Source organism: Vicugna pacos, chromosome 2 (assembly GCF_048564905.1).
Source record: "Vicugna pacos chromosome 2, VicPac4, whole genome shotgun sequence".
NCBI lineage: Eukaryota > Metazoa > Chordata > Mammalia > Artiodactyla > Camelidae > Vicugna > Vicugna pacos.
Genome location: NC_132988.1, coordinates 42789898 through 42816681, shown reverse-complemented (window position 1 = coordinate 42816681; position 26784 = coordinate 42789898). Strand labels below are relative to the sequence as shown.

The following is a 26784-nucleotide window of genomic DNA, read 5'->3' as shown; positions in this document are numbered from 1 at the left end:
ATAAAAGAATAATAACGACTAAAAAACATAGACTCAAATGGTTATTTTTCAATATGATAAATAAAAAGCACTCTGTGGACCTGGTTATGCGAGTTTTTTTTTTTAAATTAGAGTCAATTAAATCAGTCTATGTGTATAAACATACTTTCAAACCTGTGTTACTTAAGTTCAACCACAGACCATCATAAAACAATGTATTATTCAAGAAAAGGCAACTGTTGATATAATTATTCTCACTTTTAACAATGAACATTAAAAACTACTTGCCCATGTAAACATTTTTATTACCAGTTAGTAACCATTAAAACAACTTTGAAAGCTTGGTTTCAAAAAAAGTAATCTTTATTTCACTACTCTGTACAAACAGCTGCATAAAGAAATTTCAGGATTTTGTTTTTTCCCCACAAGCGTCCTCAAGATAAGTTCTGCTTTACCGTCTATCAAGTAGTACTTCTTGATTATTTTCATATTGTAGTACACAAAGAAAATGATCATATTTCTTTGAGCACAGGTTTAACAGAGAAAACTGCCATCAGCTGGGAGTCCACCCTGTTTCCCCAGAGCTGAAAATATCAATTTCTCTTCACCGCTTTAAACCAAAGGCAACAGGGCTCTGTGCCACAGCACCTTGTGTGGAAAGTTCCACAGCATTGGATGTTTTTTTCTAATCTCAGGACAAGCGCGTCATGAATTTAGTTGTGAAAGCAGAGAGACTTTGGCTTTTTCTTGTTTCTGAAGAAATATAAGCAATAATAGAAGATAAAATACACTTCATTTTAAATAGTGAAGCAGTAATAAAAATAATTCTATGAATAATTTAACAACTTAGAAAATATTTTCAAATACAAAAGAATCTTACAAAAAATATCATCCACAAAATATGTTTATAGAATAAGAGAACTATTTAGCTGCCGCTCATATTATGTACATAGATGAGTCAGTATGAAAACAAACAATTGGGCTATGGTTTAAAGTCATATAAAAATTCCAAATATTTACAATTTTAAATACGTTAAAAGACTAGCTGAGGAAGAAGAGTTTTTACAGAGATTATGTGGATGGCAATTAAGTTATTCCTATGGAGCCACCTATGGTGTAGAATTTTGCCCAGGTCTTCAGCTTTTCCCATTTTATCAAAGGTAAAAAGGGTACCAAATATTTTAGATCAAGAATTGTCTTGTCCAAGACTATGGCAACCCATATATGATATAGGCTTGGATAAATTATAAGCATTAAATGAAAAAAGATAAAAGGGTGGGAAGTAATTATCAGAGAAATGCAAATCAAAACTACAATGAGGTATCACCTCACACCAGTCAGAATGGCCATAATTTAAAGTTCATAAACAATAAATGCTGGAAAGGGTGTGGAGAAAAGGGAACCCCCCTACACTGCTGGCAGGAATGTTTGATGCAGCCATTATGGAAAACAGTATGTAGATTCCTCAAAAAACTGAAAATAGATTTACCATATGATCCAGCAATCACACTCCTGGGCATATAGCCAGAGGGAACTCTAATTCAAAAAGATACATGCACCCCAATGTTCATAGCAGCACTGTTTATAATAGCCAAGACATGGAAACAACCTACATGCCACTGACAGATGACTGGATAAAGTAGTTGTGGTATATTTATACAATGGAATACGACTTATCCATAAAAAAGAATAAAATAATGCCATTTGTAACAACATGGATGGACCTGGAGATTGTCATTCTAAGTGAAATAAGCCAGAAAGAGAAAGAAAAATACCATATGATATCACTCATATGTGGAATCTTAAAAAAAAAAAAAGAAAGAAAGAAAAAAGAAGACACTAATGAACTCCTCTACAAAACAGGAACAGACTTGCAGACATAGTAAACAATCTTACGGTTACCGGGAGAAAAGGGGTGGGAAGGGATAAATCTAGAAGTTTGAGATTTGCAAATGTTAACAACTATATATAAAAATAGACAAAAAAATTTCTTCTGTATAGCACAGGGAACTATATTCAATACCTTGTAATAACCTTTAATGGAAAAGAATATGAAAATGAATATATGTATGTATATGCATGACTGAGACATTATGCTGTACACCAGAGACTGACACATTATAACTGACTATACTTCAGTAAATAAGGGTTGCAAAGAGGGACCAAAATCATGATGCATTTAGAGTTTCTTAGCTCCTTAAACCAGATCACTATTGCCTAATGGATCAAAAGCATTACACTATTTGATTACTTTTCTTTTCAAAAATGACAATAGCTTCTCCTGAAATTCTATGGAGTCCACATTATGGTAGTTTTGCTGGACTGATTAGTTTTGTAGTTTTTGTTGTAGATGATCAATTGTTTTGTATCTTTACAAATTTTATTGTTTTGCATCTTTGCAAATCTAAATAAGCACATCAAATTGTAGAGATATTTAATATGTTGTGAATATTCTAGCACAAAATAAAATCCAACTAAAAGTCAAGGCAATTCAATAATTATATATATATTTTTTCATGTCCAGTGTCCACTCCAGTAATATAAGGATGAAAAATGATTATTTGGTTTGGAAAACTGAAGTATGTAAGTGTTACCTTAGTAAAAAGAAGTTTCAATATGGTGGTTATGGGAAAAAGAATCACATTTCAGAGAACTGAAAAATTAAAATAAGAAAGTGAAGACTTCTCTTTTGTAAAGGTTAGATGAAAAAGGAGAAGAAAAAAAATAATAATAACTACAGGGGCCCCAGAGTTAAGGGAAATTTTACTAGACTGGAAGAGATTTCAGCATCCCTACAGAGGCTCATAAGAAGGTATCTTTACAAAGGGTGAGTTTGAAGTTTTCAGGGTTGGGGCCACGAAAAGTGGAGTAAGATCCAATGAAATGGGGAGATTATGGAATTAAAGGATGGGGTAATGGATACATCTCCTGGCATTAGGGGAAAATTTTTAAGATTGGTCTGGATGTAAACAGCTTCTATAGATAAAGAAGGACAATATAGTGAGAGTTTGCAGCACAGTTGTGATGGGCACAGTTTTCTCAATAAACCAACAGGTCATCAGCTGACAAGAAAAGGCTGAACAGATCACATGAGAAATGTGATAAACATTTAAATTTTCATTGAAAAGACTGAGAAAAGATATTAAAATGGGGAGAATGTTACAATGACTGGTCAAATTGGGGGCCGTATTTTCGTGATTATCAATGTCCAAGTTTATGTGATTATTCTTAGGTAGGCTCATCTGCCTGGATATGGGAGCAGAGAAAGTGAATTGTGGCAACAATCTAGGATTGGGATTTTGTAGGAAGTTGATGAATAGGCATACACAAGAATTAAGGATGTTGGTAAGAGACTAATTTGGGACACCAGTCACAGAGTCCAGCCTGGGTGAAAGACAGACAGAAGAAGAGGAACCCATGGACTAAGGGGAGCCACATAAAACAAGAAAATGGGCACTATTCACACAAATAGTATAAAATTTTAAAAGTTGTGCAGCATGTGAGATGGCCCATGGAGAAGGAAGGCTAAGGGCAAAATACTGGGGAATGTTGGCATTCAAGGAATAGGAATTTTTTTTGTTCTAATTGGTGGTATTAGAAGAAAACATTTTGACTTTCAAAATAGTTATAAAATATGAAGTTTGATGAATGCATCCAGAAATACCTTCCAAATTTTTTGCCATAGAGATTTTGAAACAGTTACATGGAAAATATGAGTGATCTCAAAATATTTTCCTTTCCAATTCAATAAATAAAACTATTTAGTCCCTGAATAAACTTTTAAGGGGACATAACTGAAGGAAGAAGTCACCATCAAAACATGTACTTGTGAAGTGATTTATTCTTTGACCAGAAGTGTTTTCAGAGCCTTCTTGGGAACGTCTTCTGAAATACAAAAATAAAAATGTGAGAATCTAACATCCAAATCCATCCCTGCACTCACCTTTGAAAAAGATTCATGATTTTACCAAGGCAGAATGAGATGAATCTGAAAAACTCCAGAGACTGGGCACCTCAGCAACTTGCAAGTTAGGGGCCAGCTCTGTTTGTTAATAATAACAAATGAGCAGGAAGTCAACAAGCTTTCCACAGGATGTATCTTTTAGCTTTTAAACCTCTGGAGGTGTTGCACGCTCCAAAAGTACTATCTTTTATAATGATAACAATTCCACAGGAAGAAAAATATTAAGATATCTTAACAATAAAAATTCAACCATGAAATTCCAACCTATCCCTAATATGCAAAACTAAGCTTTAAAATCATGGATTCAGTTCAATCTGAGAAATATTCACTGAGAAAACACTGTATTTTAGATACAAAGAAAGTGTTGTGAGGTATACAGAGTTTTAAGAAAAGTAACATACTCTAACCACAATAAATTCAATAAACACAGGCTCTAACATACAACAGAACACAATAGAAATAAATATCTCATAGAATAAATCATAAAAGAAGGAGACCTACTTAGGAAAACATACACATACACTGTGAGGAAATATTCTTTTTCTTCTTGCCAATATTCCCCAAAATGACTTGGCAGAGCAACAACATAACAGATATAAGAAGCTGAAATAATTCAATGCATATATACGAACTGATATATGAGTTTTAGCACTCTTGTAAAGGTACATAATCAAAGCCCTGTTCTCAAAGACCCAAGTAAAGAGAAAACCTGTGTGTGTATGTGTGTGTGTGTACATGTGCATGTGCATGTGTATGTGCATGTGTGATCCCCCTTAGTGTCGTCCTCACTGGATTTTAAGGTTGATCACCATCATCAGAAACTACAGAAGCAGTATGTAGTACAGAGATTAAGTTACACAAACAATCATGATTCTTTTTTTCCACCTCTTTCTCTGTCACCATCCTATCTTAACAACACAAGCACACACACACACACACACACACACACACAATCACCATCTCCTGCTTTATCGTCCCTCATAGCACTTACTAGTACCCGAAATGATCCATTAGGTTAGAGATCTAGTCTGCCTCATTTTCTGCTGGACCCTAGAACCTGAAACAGGATGGGCACACTAAACTAAGTGGATGAATGAATGAAAGCACCTAGCCCGGTGTTCCACAGAGATGATAACACACACATTTTGAACTTCAATTACTGCACTGCCACCCTTGACTTTTTTAACCCATACTTCTATTTTCCTTTTGGTTCTACTTCTTCCTACAAGCAGGTTTTAAAACTTAGGATTTTCCAGAAGATAAAGAAAAAGGAATGATCAAATCATAATTCAGATATGGAGACATAATTTGAGAGTCATATGCAGATACTTGACAAGTAGCTGCTTATGTGATTTTTTTTCACTTTTAAAAATATTTTTTCCAGGGCATTTTTTATTGTGGCAAAATATATATTACATAAAATGTGCCACTTTAACCATTTTCAAATGTACATTCAGTGGTATTAAGTACATTCACACTGTCGTGCAATCTTTACCACTATATATCGCCAGTACGTTTTTTATTATTACCAAACTGAAACTCTGTACCCATTAAATAATAACTCTCCATTTCTCCCCCTTGCCTTAGACCTTGGTAACCACTCTCTGCCTCTACGAATTTGACTATTCTAGATATTTCATATAAATGGAATTGTATGATATTTGCCCGTTGCATCTGACTTATTTCACATAACAAAATGTTTTCAAGTTTGATTCATTTTGTAACATATATCAGAAGTGTATTCCTTTCTAGGCTGAATGATATTCCATTGTATGTGCATGCTACATTTTGCTTATGGGCTGATAGTCATTTGGCTTGATTCTACCTTTTGACTATTGTGAATAATGCTTCTGTGAACATTGGTATACAAGTATCTATCTGAGCCCTGCTTTCAAGTCTTTTGGGAATACACCTAAAAGTAGATTAAAAATTGTATATGTGTCAGTGATCTTACTTTTTACTCAAGTGAACTAGCAAAATATTGAAGTTGTTTGAGAAAAGAGAAATAATTTAGCTTATGTTTTACCATTAGTATTCCCACTAGAGTTTGCAGACCTTAGAGAACTTACAAATCAAATTTCAAAAAATAAATAACAGTGAAATAACTTGTAAGTTAGTATAAGGTAATAAATCCCCAACTGAGACATTGGCAGCGGACTCTACAAATGCAGAAATGATGAAGAGAATGATGAGAACTTTGTAGTGATGGTAAATTGATGGGAACACCCTGGACCCACTTTGAAGGCCCTAGAAGATGTGGTAATGAGCAGGTACCTTACACTACTCTTTTACTCAGAGGGAGGGAACAATAAAGAAGTGGAACTGCCAGCTTCTGCTGAAAAAGATCTAAGATCTCAGCTATTAGTTAAGTCATTCAAAGCTGACATACAAATGTTTTCATTACTTTTAATTTTTAATTTAAAAGTAATAAATACTATTTGCAAAAAATCAAATATTTTAGAGATTAGAAAGTTTTATAATCCCACTCCTCAGGAGTAACCAAGGTTAATTATTGATTCTATTGGTTTAAATCTGATAGTTGAAGAAAGAGTTCACCAAAGAGAGATAAAAATGGACCTAAAACGGAGTAAGTAGGGAAATATTAAAAAAAAAAAAAAAGGATCCAGGAAAGGAGAGAAAGTAGTCAGAGTCATCATATGAGAATTTGGATAATGACATACCAAGAGACTAAAGAAAATTAAAGAGATTTAAATAGGTGATACACATCTCAAATTAATGAGGACAGAATAAGTCAATTTGCTTTTAGCACAGTTTTTGATCTTTTCTGTGTGAAACTAGTACAAATGTTATGGAACACTTATCTAACAAATTTTGCTAAGTTCTGCCAAATTGAATAATATTAATAGTATTTGGGAAACGGTTCCATTAGGGAAAAAACAGGTTTTTTACTCTTTTGTTTGGCACACATTAGTACTTTCGTGCTTTGTACAAAAGTGGAACTTTGTACAAGTACAAATTACAATTTTGTGCTTGGTTATTCTTTTTTTTATTTTTACTATAAGCACTAATCATTTTGTGGAGACAATTACATGCATTGACAGAAATATTACAATCCTTTTACCCTTTAATTTGTTTCTGACCTGCTGAAAGACAAGAGTAGCTAAAAGTCTTTTCATCTACAAAAACATCTTAAGTATAAGGTGCTACATATGCCACAATCAATAGATTGGACTGATGGACTCTGAGAAAACAACAATTTCTTCTGTTATTTTTTCTTTTTATTCTGAGTTTCTATATATGAAAAACAATGAAGACTGGTTCAATGTGCTAAATATTTGCAGAGATAAAATAGCAGAGCCATGTAGACTCCAAAAAGGTTTTGAGTTACTCACGAATGAAAACACCACTGAACAAGGAAAGGAAATGAGTAATGATGCAGAAAGAATAGCAGGCAAGAAGCTGCTGAAAGAGTGGTCTCTGCGGCCCTCCATCCATTACTGAATCAGAACCCATGGTAATACATATTTCTGAGGTATTTTCAGATACATATACACACATCTATTAAACTACCAATATGGTCATTATATGTATATATATATAAAATGCATATGTATGCATAGCCTAATATACATAGGCTTAACTGATCATAGGGATTTTTTACTTTTTAGAAAAAGCAATAAAGAATGAGTCATGATTTGGCTTATGATTATTACTACCTTACCGTTTCTTTAATATTCAAAATTAACATATTGTTTTTCATAGAGAACTCATCAAATGCACTGGGATATTTATTTCTTTCTAAAATGTACTGCTTCTGAGAAATACTGTCAGTGGTTTTCTTAACTTGGTCATAACATGAGACAAAATTCTCCTGTGGAAGTCATACCAGTAAGGAGGATCCACACTGTGTGATAGAACATGAGAAAAATCATACTGTATGTGTCCTCCACATGAAGGGTTTTAATTGCTGAAATCCAGAAGGAAGCTCTAATGGTAGAAAGATTGGGAACTGGTTCACATTTGATATAATAAAGCCTTGCCCTATAACTCTTCAAGCCCCTTGTGAACATCATTATTATATGCTTTCATATAAGGCTGGCCCAGCCTGTCTTCTTTCACATACTCACACATACAGTTTAACTAATTTACAAGTGGACAGAATGAGGCTTTTCCAATCCCTCTTCCATGCAAATAGTTGGTGTACTTATACAAATAAGGAAAATCAGGATCCAGATAATCAGGAACCTGATTAAAAGAAGATATGACCAATCCAAAACTGTTAGGCTCATTAGCCAGTTTTTATTCTGTTCTACTTAATAATTAAAGGTTGCACTAATGCTGCTTTTCTTTCCCTCTCTTAATTGTTTTTATTTAAAAAAATCCATTTTCATCACCTATGTATTTTATTTGTTATGCAGCCTCATCCCTAATTGCCAAGGGCAACTGAAGGTTAAGTATAGATTGGAGTTTTACATATACACAGTTAGTCCAATGAGAAAAAGGAGCCAGACACCATTATCTCTATCCATACAACCCATCAGTAGGAATTCTTCATTAATTGTCAAAATTGAAAAAAGAGAAGTAACAGGGAAATTTTTTTTCTACCTTCAAGGCTTTACATTTAATGGCAAAATGTCTCACACTTGTAAGCAATTATACCACGTTTATAAATGTCATCTTTGTACTTGAAACAAAAATATTTTAAGTACTTCCAGACAACTTGTTTTGCTAGTAAATTAAAATATTTATTTGAAAACCAGAAGCTGGACATTTCTAGAATGTCTTTTCCCTTTGCACGACTCTGAACCACAGAGGCAGCTCAGCTGGCTGAGAAAACAGCATTACTGGGCCTTTTGTGCACCAATCATTGTAGGTCATCTAAACACTGCTCAAGTAGCAGCTCAGAAATGCCCCAATTGAAGAGGGCTTGGGAGGTTAATTCTGTCATTACTGCGTTGACATGAGGCATGTTGCAGCCTTCAGCGCAAAATGTTACTCGTAATCTTTTAATCCCAAATTAGGTCAATATTTTATCAAGTTAATCTAGCATGAAGATTAATTGCATTAGTTACACACACATACACATATGCAGGTTATTTGTTTTAGAGATACTTTTAATCAAAGAGCAAACCCTTAGTTATAATAGGCGATTTTTTAAAATCATCCTTCTCTAAAGTATTTATCTTTATAAAAGAGACATTTATTCTTTCCATTGATCTTTACATCAAGACTGACGTAAGAAAAAGAATAATGGTCTTATAATTACTAAAACAATGGCCATTTAGAAAAGCTGTTTATAAGGAAATAATGACTTCTGATTGAAGTGTTTTTAATAAAGTATCTCATTCTTTAGCATTATTTCCATTTAATTGTACTTGTTTTCTTAAAATATATGATTAATTCTGCAAAGAAAGTCAGTGGTTTTCTGTGTGTTTGCATGTTTGTATCTCTTGGCATGTATAAAATTTTGTAACAAAGAATAGGAACTAGAGTGGTTTTCTATAAAATTTTTCAGTTATTTTCAGTTATGAAAATTGAGACCAGGCACATATTCCTTTTTTTTTTTCCTTCTTCCTTTTTTTTTTAAATCTGAGAAGTAGAGTTTAGTGGGTAGAAAGGTGGAAATATATTGATCTAAGTGGCATAAATCTGCTAACAAAAGTCATTAGAGTGGACAAATGCCTTTCTCACTGAGTTTCTCAGATAAGAACTATCTGGTAGTTTAAAATTCCCAGGCGTCATTCTGGGTAGTATTACAGGACCCCCTTGGTGGCAGGACAGAGTTCATGCCCTTTTTCATCAAATATCCAATGACATTCTCCAAGGGTCATGCTAATTACAGGGATTTCACAGCCAATGTTTGAGAATATTGCATCTCAAAATTTTAGCTCTTGTCTTCAAATATTGGTTTTCTGGCATTCTTTTAGTGAAAAATGATAAGTAAAAGGATCCAGAAATATTTTCATATGACTAGCCTTTTGTATTAATTAACAGATTAGTATCAAATATTTCATGTGATGAATAAATCAACAGCAGCCTCAGTATCCAACACTTTTAAGAAGATATTTGACTGAATTTGGAAGTAAAGTTCAAAATAATGAATGTCAACCTTGTAGTTATTACGAAGTTCAGACAAGCTATGCTGAAGAAACATGCCAAAGAATTCTTTATTCTTCCACTTACCACAATATTCTTCTCATAATAAATATTAATAAAAATTCACATTCAACTTGCTAAAAAAATCAGTCAAGTGCATGATAAACACAAAATGAAAACTATTTTTTTTCAGAAAAGATTACTAGTTAAAAAAACCCAAATGAAATCAAAACTAATTTACGAGCCATGTTTCAATTTTTATTTTTTCTCTTCTCTTCTCAGATTCGAAAAATCTTACATGCCCCTCCCATCAATTCAAACAATAAGAGGTATAAAGAAAAGTTAACCTCTTCTTTCCATTCAATCTCACTCATCAGAAGCACACAATGTTAAAAATTTACTGTATAGCCTTCTCACTTCTTTCTGTATTAATTTAAATATAATTTGGTAAGTATATACACATTCATTTATAGGCTTCTTTTAATTTCTAATTTAAAATGTACAAGTATAAAAACAGATTGTCTTCAAGTTTTAAAAATATATAAATATACAATTGTTTTTATCACAATATTCCATATTTATAAATTAACAACATTTATTATCAACCTTCCTCATCAAGACACAGATCTAACACGTTATTTTTAATAACCCAATTAGAAACCGCCCAGCCCTGAAAAAAATGCTGCCTAAACTCTATTAAACTAATCACTTGTTTTCTTACTGAGAACTTATGTGTACCTGTCACATAGGTTTGAGTGGTACTTAACAAGTACAAGACAGGATTCCTTTCAATATACTTTAATATATTTTACAAGAATAAAAAAGACAAAACAGAAACAACATCATTAATGCTGTGATTTGGTGGTTAAGAATATGGATTCAGAAGTTGGCAGATCTGGTTAGGAACTAGGACTCCACTATCTACCAGCAGGATAACCTCTGGAAAATGTCTTATCCTCACTATACCTCAGTTTCCTTATCTGTAAAGGAGGAAGAATAACAGTACGTTGGGAATGAATAAATGAGATAAGGAAAACAAAGCACTAATGCAGTGCTTGACATCTGGTAAGTTCTGATAAATTTCAGCTAATATGGCCGTCACCATTATTTAGCTGAACCATAAGAAGGAGATAAGTTGAGATAAAGGTGTGAGATCCAAAGGTGTGAACTGTAGTGTATAAACTGAAGACACCTGGGAAAGCTCCACAAAGATGAGCCCACTCACTAGGCGCATACAATATTTCAGAGGATTAACTCCTCCCTGCCCACAAGTTTTATGATGGCTGTAAGGAGGGGCTGAGAACGTGTGGGTCACTCAGGTGAGGAAGAGATGCAGAGGAAGGAGGCAGGGATACACAGGTCAGATTTTGTATAAACCCACTGATAAGACTATTGATTTTTTATCACAGGTACATGAGATTTTAGAGCTAGAAGGAACTTCATGACTCCGCTAGTTTTATTTTGCCTGGAAGGGAATGGAGACCAGGAGAAGGACACATCCAAAGTCACCCAGCGGCACTGGCCAACCCAGAGTCAGAGTCTAGGCCTCCTTGTCTCCCACTTTACCTCCTCCTGCTCAGTTCTGTCTGCCATATCAAGGGACTAATGTGATGACAGCCATGTTTTAAGAAGATTGATTTAGCAGCCATATGTAGGTTGAACTGAATGAGAAAAGTCTGGGGAGACAAGGGTGAGGGAAGAGGCTACAGTAGTAATCCAATCATTAGGTGATGAGGCTTCAATGAGGAAAGTGGGAGTAGGATAGAAAAGAAAAAAACAAATCCAAGATGATGCCAAAATCACAAGATGGAAATGTCAGTCGCCCTTCAGTATGGCTCAACCTTAAGTCACTAAACATCATCTTCTACAACTAGTTGTCATAACACAAAGCAGTAGCATCAAGAAATTAAGCAAAGGTTTCTATGACCCTGACTTTGCCACACGTTATCCATATTCCCACAGCTCACCACTATCCTTCACGGTAGAGACGGAGATTGGTTCATCTCCACTCCATCCAACATCTCCAACTCCACGTGGCATCTAAACGACTGTGACACTGTAAAGCATGGTAACTGAAGAACTTTAATATCTACAGGATTTAATTTCAATTTTTTCCCTTTGAATAGGCATGCCAGTTCTATGTGTATTTGTAATAAGGAAGATGTCTTGAAGCCAATTATTCTCCTACAGAAAGAGAAGTAACATTTTAACAGTTGATTCAAAATCATGGATGAGGTTGCAAAGGCACGGCTATTAATTCCAGATTAATGAACACATTAAAAAGAATTTACAGAAAGTTGGCATGTTTAGAATCAAGATAGTTTAAGAATCAAGCTCTGTGGTTGGCAAAGTTCTAAGAAAAATCCTCCCCCAAGAACCTGCTCTCCCTGGTGTACACATGCCTTCTCCCAATTACTGAAAAACTAATCTAAGCACTGCTATGAAGGGATTCTGCAGATGTAATTAAGGTCCCAGATCAACTGAACTTAAAACAGGGAGATTATTTGGGTTGGCCTGTCCTAATCACACGAGCCTTTAAAAAGTAGAAAGTTTTCTCTAGCTTCAGTTGCAGAAGAGGAGATCAGAGAGTTAAAGCACAAAAAGGATCTGAAGAACCACTGATGGCTGGAAGGTAAAGAATGCATCAGACAGGGAATGCAGGCAGCCTCTCTGAGCTGAATGCACCCCAGCTGACAGACATCAAGGAAACGGGGACCTCAATCCTATAGACATGATGAAATAAATTCTTCTGACAGTCCCTGAGCTTGGAAGAAGATCTTGAGGCCCAAATGAGAGCACAGCTACAGCCAGCATTTGATTTTGGCCTAGTGAGACCCTAAGCAAAGAATCCAAGAACTCCATGCCCAGGCATCCAAACTGTGTATTTGTGAGCTACTAAATGGATGTGATTTTTAAGTTTGCTAAGTTGCTGGTGATGTGCTACACTGCAATAGAATTCTATTATGGGTTCCAATCATTTACCTTTGAGCTTTTCCAGCACACTGGCATCACAGCAAATAGGTAACTAGCCCCAAGAATAGCCTGCTTCCTATTTTCATTAACATATAACTTGAAAGATTGTACTCAGCAATAAGCCGAGTTAAAATAGAATTGGTTTCTTTTTTATAAATTCCATAAAATGTTGGACCCTATATATATTTACTAATAGCCTGGGTTTCTGTTTGTTTTTTATTTGTTTGTTACTAAAAGATTAACATTTAATTGGCTGTAGATACCTATTAGGCTTGGCTTCTGACAAAAAATACCTTGGGAATTAAATCTAAAGTTATTCTCATGATTAATACAGTCTTTAGAAATCTGACATAATTTTTTGGTGGTACTGTTAGAGAAATAAAATATCTTAAGACAATAAAGGATTACTCTTACTACAACTTTCAATCTATCACAGCAAAAAGCATGTTGCTTTACTTTATTTTGTGATAAAAATTTTGCATTTTTTGTAACCTAGAATAACTATTTTTTGTTTTGTCCTTTACCCTCTGTTTACTCCATTTACTTTCACTTTTTTTCAACAAAACTGAAATAACCATTTTTTAAAAATGCTTCAACACTGTATTTGCTAGATAAACACAAGAATAGACAGAATTATGATAAAACTAGTGGTAGCAGACCAATAACAATTTTCATACATCAAACTTTCAAAGCCTTACTGTCCACATTGATTGGTTGGCTATGTGTTTCTGAGACAATCAATGTACCTGGTCTACAATGTATATGGAATCGCTTCTTAAGCCATATTAGACAAGTGAGTCATTCACTTGCAACACCAAACACTGTTAAATCTACCCATACCCTCTTGGCATATTTTTGAAGTTACTTCATTATGTTAGCAAGTAAATGAGGTTTCTTGCAAGTAATTATGAGCGTTACAAAATAATCAGCTAGAATACGGCCAGAGACCCCAGCACTCGTAGTTTGAGTTAACTGTATAGTGTTAAGATTTTTCTAGTTAGTGTATAAACACCCAAGTGAGGAACTCAAGGTCATAATCCCATTTTCTTTCTAATCTTTATCATGGCATATTTATATATTTAGTAAAAGAAATCTGTTTTGAACAAATATGAAATTCTGATGCACTTTCCTCTAACATTTTATAAATTTACAAGAGTAGTAAATAAGCACCCTTACCTGAATGTAAGAGTTGCTAAAATTTTGTTACATTTCCACACTCTCTCATTGCATGTGCACACATGTATGTGTATGTATGTATACATACATTCACATATATCACTCTTTGCACCTATAGATGTGCTTCCATATGTAATATATATACACATCTATATACACACATACACATACATATATATATTTAGCTGACTCGTTTAGGAATTATTTAGATGTACATTCATAATATTATCCTTAATGCTAGGTCTTATCAAGCAGTATGAGTAAAATAACAATTTTTACTTCTATCTTAAATATATATTAAACATGCTGCCTTTCTCATGAGAATTTAGTAATGTTAACACAGTAATTTTATAAGTGAAAGGAAATTTTAGATCATCTTTTTCCCAATTAGCACAAAGTTAAAACACATTTTATTAGTTCATTTAAACTAGTGTCAATAACCAGCCTCCTGGCTACCTCTTTTATCAACTCTTCTCTCAAGCCTTTCCTCCAACAGCAGCCAAAAATTCTGCAAAACCATAATCAGATCATGCTAACACCTACTCAGAACCTTCTGTGATTTCCCGTCTTACTCAGAGTTAAGCCTGTGTTTTTAAGTGGCCTACAGGAACCTGCACTGACTCTCTGTACCCCTTTAACCTCACCTCCTGATGTTCCTAAAGGCCCAGAAAAGCCCCAGCCTCAGGGCCCCAGCATCTGCAATTGCCTCTGTCTGGAACGTTCTTCCCTCAATATTCTCATGGCTTGCTCCTTCTGCCCTTTTAGATCTTGACTTAAATATACCCTTCTCATGGAGTCTTTTCCTTGCCATTTTCAAAACTGTTAAAACACACACACACACACACACACATCCAACCTGTATACAAGTACTCCCAACCCCTCTCTTGCTTAAGTATTATCATAAGCACTTACAGAAATCTAATATTCCCTGTCTTTTATTTATTTACCTACATACAAGCTTCCAAAGGACAGGGGTATTTGTCAGTTTTCTTTGCTGTTATATTACCAATCCTATAGTGGTGCCTGGCATAAAGAAGGTAATCTCATGATATTTTGTTCTGTTAATGAATGATACAAATACATATGAAGCAAACAATAAACTAATACAATATATTAGTCCTTTTGGCATATATTAGTTTCTTTAAGGTAGCTATTAGCAATATTAATGTCTCAACTCTATTAACATTCTGCACTTGTCCAGTACCTTCCACATATGTTAGCTCATTGACCGTATTAGTTATCTATTGCTGCATAACAAATTATCTCAAAATGTAGTGGCTGAAAACAAGTGCTTATCTCAGTCTCTGAAATGAGGAATGCAAGTGCAGTTTAGCCGGTGCCTCCCATTCAGCATCTTCCCAGAGGTTGCAATCAAGCTGTCAGCTGTGACTCCAGTCCCTTCAAACTTGTTGGGGGCTGGGCATCTACTGTTGGGTTCATTCATGCTGTTGCCGGATGGTTGGTCGTGGGTCCACACGAGCCTCTATATAAGCTGCCTGAGTGTGCCCTTGTGACATGGCAGCCAGTGCTCTGAGAGAGCTAGGAAAGGCTTCTCAGATAGAAGCCTCCATCTTTTGTGACCTAATCCCAGAAGTAACATTTCAATCCAGCCCACATTCAAGGGGAGAGGATTACACAGGGTATGAATACCAGAGACAAGGATCATGGGGGCCTTCTTAGAGGCTGCCTAAATTTTTGACTATTTTATAAATATGGAAGTTGAAACCTAGAGATGGCAACTTTTCCCAAGTTATACAGTTAAAAGTAAGATATAGTCATTCTGATTCCCTGCTCAGTATCCTTTGAGGATCACTGATAAATTTAAATGTAATAAATATTTTCAAAAAGTGAGGAAGTATCTTTTTGCCTTGCTATGTCCCAGATAATTTAATTGCCTTACGGATGTCAACCTACTTAATCCATAAAACAAACTCTGAAAGTTAGATATGCTCATACACTTCTGACAGATAAGAAAAGTGAGGAATCGAGAATTAAAGTCACTTTCTCAGGGTCATACAGCTAAAAAGTCTCAAGGTTGGCATTCAAACCTAGCAGTCTCGCTTGAGAGACTGACTTCATAACCAGCGCTCTATACCACATGCCCCTTAGACACACAAAAGCTAAAGCGTTTTGACTGTCTTCAATTCATTAAAATTCATTTAGTAAGGAAGGGTATAGATCAGTGGTAGAGCGCATGCTTAGCATGCATGAGGTCCTGCGTTCAATCCTCGGCACCTCCATTAAAATAAATAAATAAACCTAATTACCTTCCTGCCCCCCCTGAAAGAATTAAAAAACTTCATTTTGTATCTCTTGTCCTTTTAACCTCAAAACAGGAGAAGTGTAATGTTATTTTTACAATTGTCTGGTGAGGAAACTTCCATACAACAGGCAAAAATACATCAGATTAAAAATCGTATCCATTTTGTGTACTGACTGCAATGAGAAGACAGTCAGACAAGTTATGTGCCCACTGGTTGGATCTACATAGAATGTCTCACTGCTGACTATACAGGTCTCAGGTGAATATCGCTTCCCTCTTTCAAAGGAATAAGAAAGCCACACACAGAGAATGCCATCCAGTGCATGGGAAATACCTCCCTCCTCCTCTCTTTTCTTTCTAGCTTATAAAAGTTTCCCTTACAAATGGCAATAAGTCACTACAGAGAATGCATTTTGTAAAGTATGACAGTCTTCCTTTAGTAGTGATGCACTTAAGGCAGGCATGTAGTAATCTCTAGAAATATACCGCCTGGAGTGTCTTATGGCTTAATTAGAGCTGGCACAGGGCTGCTGCTTCTCAGCCTTGAGCCAGTGCAAGAGCAGTGGAAGGAGGCAAGGATATTAAAAGCGCTATTTCAGGGGGACATAAAGTAATGCACAGTGCCAGTCTGCAGAAAGTAACATCAAAGACTCCTACTGCTACAATAAAATGTCAAAATGCCTTGCTTCATTGTAGTCAGAGATTAAATCCATCACTGTGTCCATGACCTCTGTGGTTCTAAAAGACTTTACATTCCTCACTCACAGGACCACTATGAAGGTAAACATAATTTCCCCTTAAACTATTCACTGAACAGAAGAAGGATGCCATCATTATAATTATGTAAACATATTCTCTTACTTCCTTAAATAGCCTATCATCTTTTAAAAAAGTAGTACTACATTTCATCAAAGGCAAATGGATAGTCCATAGGAATTAGACGATAAACATTGTGGTTCCAGCTGATGCCCCTTCAGCTTCCGTATCTGCTCAAGAGGCTTCCAGAGAAGTTTCTCAAGCATCAGCAACACATTACAATCCACAGCAAATTTTGCTTTTTCATAATCCCCACATTAGTAACTTCCTACTTCAGTATTAGGACAGTCTATCTGGGGGCAACAGCACTCTGTTAACTAGATCCTTGGTTCTTTCCTCAACAATTGATTCCTACTTCTCCATCTCGTGTAGTAGTGGAATTTACTCCTAACCATCTCAACCACTACTGGAACAGAATTTCTTGCCCCTAATCCAGACTTTCCATGAGTTGGTTGTAAACACTACTGTTGGTTCTCTTATACAATGCTACCAGGTTAAGTAAAACATTAGTGTGCATGCTTTAAAAAAAAAAAAGTCCAATCTTAAATTGCCAGAAAGTATGGCAGCTGGGCTTCAAATCTATGCTAAATTTTAATTTTTTATGAATTTTTAATTGCATTTTTAATTTCAAACTGACGTCTGTAAGAAAAACTACAAGCAGATCCTAGGGCATCGATGAAGAACAAGGCAAGCTCCTTAATTGAAACTCTTCCTCACCAAAGGATTTCAACTTGTCCACTGACTGAATGGTCCACAAGAACAAATTTTTGTTTTTACAATGAAAGTCAATGGAAAATATGTATGGTTTTCTTCATAAACAACCTTTCATAATCATTGGACACCTGCATTCTTCTTTTAAGATCAGGCTCTGTCTAAACCAACAATTTATTGAGCCTCAGTATGTTCTCATAGGCAATGAACCAGCTCTCTTTACCAGTAGCAAAGTACCTCAAGGCCTAGGATCCGAAAGAAATTTTTACTGAAAGTCAAGACCACCTATATAATTGGTGGGTCTCAGGGCAGAATGAAAATCCTAGGTTCTGTTTCCAAAAATTATTGAGAATTATTAAGAATTTCAAGGCAGCAACAGCAAATGAGAGGCCCCATTAAGTGTGGAGTCTGTGGAACTGCACAAGTGACATGCCCATAGCTGTGCTGCAAGTTTAAAATGCCATATATAAATCGCAATTAAATGTATATATTCAGTAGCACTGTTACACAGAGTTTTTAATGTATACAGGTAGCCTGTTAATTCAATCCTTTTCAGCCAGTTCAGCAACACAAACAAAAACATCTTCACTCCTACTGCATCAACAAAAAAAGCAATGATCTTACAACAGGAGAACTCATCCCCAGATAACTGGTGCTCATGCCCTGTTGGCAAGGCTGGCGCACGTTCTAACACTAAAATAGAATTTTAGAAATACAACTATGCATGTGGTTTAGTGTGTTAAAGAGAGTTATTAGTGTGCAAAACCTTTTGAAATAGGAAGACATGGTAAATAAAGGAAAAAGGGTCTGAAGGCAGGAAAGTCCATTCAGGTACTAATGCAGGAAATGTGTCAGAGATGTGCCTTCCAGGTTTGTTTGAATCTTTTAGAGCATCATGTTTTGGAATTCAGTGTTCACAGTGCTGTTATTTGGAAATACTGCAAACCTCCACAGGCTTTTCTGTTTTTCTTTAAACAGTATATATTTCTCCACCCCGCTGATCTGGGAAAACAATTGACATCAGTTCTGACGATGTTGGAGGGGCAAGTTACAGAGTCTCCCGGTGGAGAGAAGCAAAGGGCGGATGATGCCGCAGGCTGAGTTATCTCATTACTAATATCTGCCCAACAAGGGTTGGAGTGAGATTTATGTGCTGAGAAATCAAGTAATCACTGATGTTCTGGGCAAGCAGATCCAAGGCTGGGATTTTACTGGATCATATCAAACGAGGGAGAAGAAACAGATGTAGCTCCCCAACTGGGAAAAAAGAGACAGAGTTACAGCTCAGAAGGAAACTATGTGCCATGCATATGTGCCTGATTACCCTCTGATGCCTTTCCTTTCCACATGTATCTAGAATATGCAACTTATTTCAATGTTTATGTTTTCTTGATATTCCATCAGCTTGGGAAAAATATGACTGTTCTTATAAATGTCATCATCAAATAGAATTATAACTTGTTTGTTTAGATAACTTTTGTTTATCTCCTTAAGTTAGTCCAATACTGACAGAGACTCATACCACTCTCTTACCTCCATCCATACATGTAGTCAGGGAAGTGTCTTTTTTCTTGTTACTCAGCAAAAGATACTTTTTCTCCCTTGGGAATCTTTTTTACGATCTCATAATTTTATAGTCACTTCATATTTTGAGAGTATTTAAAAGCCTTGAGACAATTTTTTCACTGAACAATTCATGTATATATATCTTACTGTATGTGAGAAGCACAATTATTGCTCCTTATTTTTAGGTATAAGTTCAGGGTATATTACTGACTCACTGAATGAAAATTTTTACTGTTAAAAATAGAGCCAAAGACACTCAATAATATAAAATGAGAATATTGTACCCTAGTCCCTGACACGGAGGACTGCGGTTGAGACTGCATGAATCTTACATCCCCTCACTCAGCAACCTTTGTTTGGAAACCCTCTATATTCACTTAGGGAAGCATAGGCAGCCAGCTCTAGGAATTAAGAATAAAATTTTTAAATTCCTTTCTATACAATAATATTGCAAATCTAATCCTCTCTTAATCCCACTAATTCCATAGTCTATGTGTACATAGAAAATTTTCCTTTTACTTTTGGATCTCCCCTCTCTTCCTCCCTCCCCTCCCCTCTTCTTTTCTTTGCATTCTTTTTAAGGTCTTGGGCAGTCAAGCTTCCCTAGAGGCCACATGACTTTCTAGGACCACTCTGACTTCTGCCCTGGTATCTAGGAACGTACTGGTGGTGATAAGCAGGAGGCTGGACATTATTTGCATTCTTCCTTGATTGATGGGGGTAACTGGATTGCTTACACGCTCTTTACTTATTCAACGTCCAAAAAGTCAACCACTATTAAAAGACATATTTAATTAGATGTCAGTGATGTAAGCTGAAATCACACAGACAGAAGTTTAAACTGGCAACTCTAACAGTGGTCCCTATGCCTTAGATTTCTTAAATGGTTTAGACAACCACTTTGTTCAAGTTGTCAATAGATGTTCTGGATTACGATTCTACTTCAAGATGAAAATGAGTATGTGATTTTTTTTTTCCAGAGTAGCCATAAAGTAACGTTTTTGTTTTGTACTTAAGAAGCTAAGGGGGGAGGGGTAGTCTCAACTTTCTGATTTTTTCATTCTCACAAAGTCTTTGTTTTTGTAAGAGCACCATATTCTCACTGCATTACTCTAGCCATGTTAACAGTTTATGAGATGTTTTATCCAAAAGAACATAAATGAAGTAAATTTAGTTCTCTCTGTCTTCCTTATTTTATATGTGCTGCTGGATTTATAGATTCCATTGCAACCACAGAAACAGATGTGTTGAAATATATTTAGTGTTTTTTTTACAAAAGAAAAAAGAACATTTTTCATCAATCACTACTTTTCCTCTATGGACAGGAATTTAGAAAATCTTGCTATGAATTTTGCAAAATTGTGATTTCAAAGATTCTAAAAACCTAAGAATGCTTTCTGTTTTACCTAGAGTTTTTAGTTATCCTATAACATTTGATCTACTTCACACTTCATTGAATAAATAGGAATTATCTGTTATCATTCATTATGAAAGTATTGTCAGCTTGAGATACTTGCCCTTAGTAAAAATGCAGCAGGAAGGGCTACATAATTTATGGGGCCCAGTGCAAAATTAAAATGTGAAGCCTCTTGTTTAAAAAGGATAAGGAATTTCTAGACAGTTATAGAAGAGTGTTAAACCAAGTTTAGGACCCTTCTAAGCACAGGACACTATGCAGCTGCACCAGTCAGATGCCCATGGAGGCAACCTTCAATGGTGGCATGTTTCAGCTATTTCTAAATCCTATGCTCTGTAATCACATTTCGTACCACCAATCTGCATTAGGAATGTGCAAACTTCAATAAGTTTGGAGCTTTTATTTCTATTTCCACATAGTAAGGAGATACATATTCTCACGTATTACTTTGGCTAGGAAACTTAAGTTTTTTGTTTTTGCTTTGTTTTTGTTTTTGTTTTACATTTCGGGAGCTTTGGGGCATCACTAGTTCAGTAAAAACCTCAGTAATATTATTCTAACATGGAAGAATTTCAGTATCCCATGTGAACATACTGGGGTGGGGAAAAGTAAAGCCTTCAGATTTGGGATTTATTCATTTCATTTGGAATGTTTTCTCCTAAGTTTGCATGAATTGATTTTGGTGAAATACAAATTCTTTGTTGAGAAGATACAAACAGGAGTCACAGAATAATAACTTCAACTTTCACCAGGAAGCCACGTAGTCATTCATTTTGTCACTTAGTCTGGCAGTCTTCAGTCAGCACTTATATTCCCCAGGTGTAGACATTCATAAAGAAGGTGGTCCAAAAAAGAAAAAGGGAGATAGTCTATGAAACAAATGCTGCCATCTAGAGAGGGAGAGTAAAGAATATACAGACAGTGGTCATTTTCCAAGTATAATTCAAACAAAAATGGAAAGCCTCAGTCAGAATTTCACATCTCAGAATGTGAAAATTTTCCAAGGAGAAATCATCCCTTAGAAGAAATCAGCACTTCATAAAAAGAAGCTGTTAAGAATTCCCTTAACTTGAGGTGAAAGGTTATTCTGCTAGTAATTCTGTATAACAGGGAACCTAGCAAGAGATTTTTTTTAAATTTTAAGCAGGATCCCTTAAGGACGGTGTTCTTGAGGCTGTATAAAATAACTGCATGAGAGCCAAATGTTTTATCTGTCAAAAAAGTAAATGAGTATACAGCTTTGTTTCTGATTTATTTTGTTTAAACAAATTTTTAAAAATTACAAGAAGGTAGTATATTGGTCAGTTTACCTCATTTTCATGATACAGTACAAAGACACTGTTTACTCTGAGTGGCTTTAAAAGAACACGAATTGTAAAATCAAACAGACAAACACCAAAGGAATCACTGAAAATACCTGAAAAATCACAGGAAAAGGTAGCGATTTAGCTTGTCTCTATATATTACATGTGCAGACATTTAAACAATTCACTTTTTAGAATGAATAGTACATACTGAGGTAGCAATACCCGAATCAATTCATTTAGAAATTTCCCAAAACATTTCTAGAATACAGGTTTCCCCTGCTATCCAAAAGCAGAGTGTTCCTACGAAACCTTTCATAAGCCAAAATGTCGTTAAGTGAAGCAGCAGCACCTTAGGACACATCTTGCTAGGGGGTGCACAAAATAAATTGAGAAAAAGCACAGAAGCTCACAGACGCAGGTTAAAGCTACTGGGGGGTTGATGCTGAGATGCTGAGAGTAGATCTTGGGGAAGGAGCTGGTGGTGGAACCCTCATTGCTAAAGGTACCTGCTGCCTCCCTAACAGCTCATTGCAAAACAAAGGCTGAATGCATTTTTGCTTTTCTTCATATTTCTTTCTGTTATCGAAAACAGGTACTGATGAAGGTCTTTTGTAAAAGTGAAGTATCATAAAATGAACTTTTGGAAAGTGGAATATGCCTATAACTCTTATTAGAATACACCTTGCCTAGATTACTGAAAAAAACAACCAAATTATTAGTTAAGGAATATCCTAGGTCATTTTAAAATCCAAGCAGTATGAACTGAAGTAGGTTCTAAAGTTTTTTTCAGCTGCTCAGTATTTTGTCCTCTGAAAAGTTTTGAAACTTAGCATTGCATTGTAAATTTCAATTTTTTCTCAGCTATATATTTATCTGAGATAATATATTTATATGTATCCATATAAGTATATTTACATATACTTGATCTACTTAAAATTATAAAAATAAATCGAAATCTGCCATTTAAATTTGTCTACATAGAAGGGCTCATGCTTCTCAAACTTATCTAGTAAGAAATAATTAATTGAGCACTGTTAAAGCATCATTCACTCATTCATTTAGCAAATACATATTAAGTACCTACAATATCCCAGGCAATGTTATAAGTGCTGGGGATGCTGCAGAGAACAAATATAGTTGCACAATTCTGCTTAAGCCTCACAATATTCCCATAAGCAGTAATTATTTCCATTATACAAAAACTTGCTCAAGAACTTACTGCTTGCAAGTGAGGGAGTGGATTTGAATTCAGTCTCTGCTTACTTATAAATCATATTTTTAATGTCCTTTGTTGCCTCCCATATACTTAGCCCTTCCTTCCCTGATGAAAGTTTTAAGGAAAAATTTTTGATTTTCAACAACTTGAGAACCTGTGACAGGTGAATATCAGTGCTGCTCTTGGAAAGTTTATTATAGCTTAGTCAAAACACTTGAATCCTTCACAAGAACATTATGGAAATGCAAATCAAAACCACAATGACATACCTCTCACATCCATTAGGATGATTAGCATCAAAAACAAACAGAAAATAAGTACTGATGAGGAAGTGGAGAAACATACCTTTGTGCATTGTTGGTAGAAGTATAAAATGCTGTGAAAAATAGCTTGGTGATTTTTCAAAAAGTTATGTACAGACTCTCCATATGATGTAGCAACTTAACTCCTAGGTAAATAACCAAAAGAAATGAAAGCAGGGATTCAAATAGATACTTTTATACCAATGTTTATAGCAGCATTATTTACAATAGCCAAAGGTAGAAACAACCCAAGTGTTGTCCATAAATAGATGAACAGATAAATAATAATAAATAATAATAAAATGTGGTATATACCTTCAATGGAATATTATTTACCCTTAAAAGGCATGAAAAACTATAATTTGAAATGACACATGTACCCCGATGTTCATAGAAGTACTATTTATAATAGCCAAGACATTGAAACAGCCTAAATGTCCATCAACAGATGACTGAATAAAAAGTTGTGTTATATATATACAATGGAATATTACTCAGCTATAAAAAATGAAATAATACCATTTGCAGCAGCATGGATGGACCTATAGAATATCATATTAAGTGAAGTAAGTCAGAGAAAGACAAATATCATATGATATCACTTATATGTGGAATATGAAAAAAGATACAGATTTCATTTACAAACCAGAAATAAACTCACAGACATGGAAAACAAACTATGGTAACCAAAAAGGGAAGGGGGGAGGGATAAATTAAGAGTTTGGAATTAACAGATACACACTATTATATATAAAACAGATAAACAACAAGGACCTACTATATTATACAGGGAACTATATTCAATTTCTTCTAATAAACTATAATGGAAAAGAATCTGAAAATATATGTATATATTTATATATGTTGCATATGTATAACATAATTGCTTTGCTGTACACCTGAAACTAACATTGTAAATCAATTACACTTCAATGAAAAATAAAATTTTAAAAAAGGAATGAAATCCTGATACATGCTACAGTGTGGATAAACCTTGAAAACATTATGCTAAGTGAAATAAGCCAGACATAAAAAGAAAAATACTATATAATTCCATTTACATGAGATATCTAGAATAGACCAATTCTTAAATACAGATAATGGAACAGAGGTTACTGGGATCTAAGGGAAGGGAGGAGCAGGAGAGTTTATTATTTAAAGAATTTCTGTTTGGGGTTATGAAAAAGTTACAGAAATAGTAGTGATAGGTACACAACAATGTGAAAGTACTTAATGCCACTGACATGTACACTTAAAAATGGTTAAAATGATAAATTTTATGTTATGTGTATTTTATCACTGTTATGTGTATTTTATCACAATAGAAAAAAATCCTTCACAAGTAGTAATGGAGTTGTATGCACCCCAAGAACACTGGGAACTGGAAAGGGCAGGCAATGATCAGAAAAGGAGGATGAAAATATAACACAGTATCTCCCTTAACACTATTCTTAAATAAAGAAGCAAATAAGTAAGTGCTTGCCTATTTCGAATTTTAAATAAGGTGTTCTCCTTAAATATACAGTTTAAAATAAATTTCTTATCCTTACTATAATTTAACATCCATAGATGTCAGAAAAAAAATACATCCACTTTTGGCAGTAGAAGTCAGACAAGATCAAACAGAAGGCACGTAGGGTGATGGTTTATATTAGGATTTATTCTTTGAGTTATTTGTTTGCAGAGTATAATACTAGTTAACTTTCTTAAAAGAGCAACATGTGGGAAAATGAGGTTTCACAAAAAAAAAAAGTATTAAAAGCTTTTTTACCTTGTTCGTTTTCTCAATCTCACATTGAGATACAGATTTTCTCGTACTCAGGTGGGGTGATGTGGGTGTTCTAAAAATGGCAGAACACACTAATAACAATTTTTGTATTCATCAGTCTCATCTATGTGTACCAAGCAATTTCTTCCCAATAAAATTCAGTATTAGAGGAAGTTTAATAATTTAAGGTGAAATGTATTGTTATTTCCATGAAGATGCAAAATATTATGAAGTATCCTTATCAGAGACTTCAAAAATGGTATATCCATATCATGCTCAATAAAAAGCTATTAAATAAAATCTTAATATCGATTAATTAATCACTATGCACGCCTACTGTTGACATCTACTTGGTTTTATGTGAACCCAATGAAAATTGGCATCAATTACATAATTAATATCCTTATATGCAACCCACAACTAAGTTCATAAATTCATATTTTCTTTTTCTTTTCAACATCCTTTTTTCTTCTGTTGACTATTTCTACACATTTTAATGCAGGTTCAGAATCAAAAAACCTAAAATATATTAAGACAAGTAAAAATAAACTTGAAATTCAGTTTAACTGGGAAGGATCTCAATTGTTACACTTCTTTAAAATTCACCAGGCTTCATATTGTATGTCATAATCTTTAATCTATGTTTAAAAAAGCTAAAGTAAATTTGGAAGCAGATAGATTTTTCTGAACCTGTATATAAATATGAAGAATCTACTACCTATGGGAGTATCTATCCTAATCCTTAATACATGCTCAGAATAACCCTAATGCAAAGAGGTTAAATGATTTAAAATACATGAACTAAAGTAGTATTTCTTGGGTTCAAATCCTGGCTCTGCTATTTATTAACTGCATAACAAACTATTTCCCTTTTCTTGCCTCAGTTTCCTCATCAGTAAAATGGAAATCATAACATACCAACTTCATAGTATTGTTGCGAAAAGTCAATAAAGGACTTAAAACAATTATTTGGCACAGAATAAGCAGTTGATAAATATTACATATTATTATTACTCTCATTTTCAAAATTAAGAAAATTGAGGCTGGAAATCAGATACCTTCCTCACCAGAATTATACTTGTAGTAAGATGTGTGGTCAGATCCTAATGCTCTACTAACTCATTATTTTGGAGGAAAAAAATGAAACCATCTCTAGAACATTTTATCTTTGGAAGCTTATGATTACTAAAATTATATCAATGGCATTTAGGCTGAAAATTTTAATATTATAACACCCACTGCTTCTACATAGCATTACAATAAAATTTT

General features: G+C 34.6%; 1 long non-coding RNA gene across 3 annotated transcripts in view; it reads right to left on the bottom strand.

Annotated features, from left to right (window-relative positions):
• Window positions 1-330: 330 nt before the first annotated feature.
• LOC140686059 (uncharacterized) overlaps window positions 331-26784 on the bottom strand; it is a 181086-nt gene continuing 154632 nt past the window's right edge. For 2 of the 3 annotated variants that reach the window (XR_012059502.1, XR_012059500.1), the window contains exons 3-4: window positions 23791-23893; window positions 331-732 (exon numbers count right to left, since the gene is read on the bottom strand). This is a non-coding gene — a long non-coding RNA (uncharacterized lncRNA). Of the gene's footprint in view, window positions 733-21306; window positions 21728-23790; window positions 23894-26784 lie in introns of those variants that run through there. The other variant, XR_012059501.1, reaches the window with a different exon arrangement.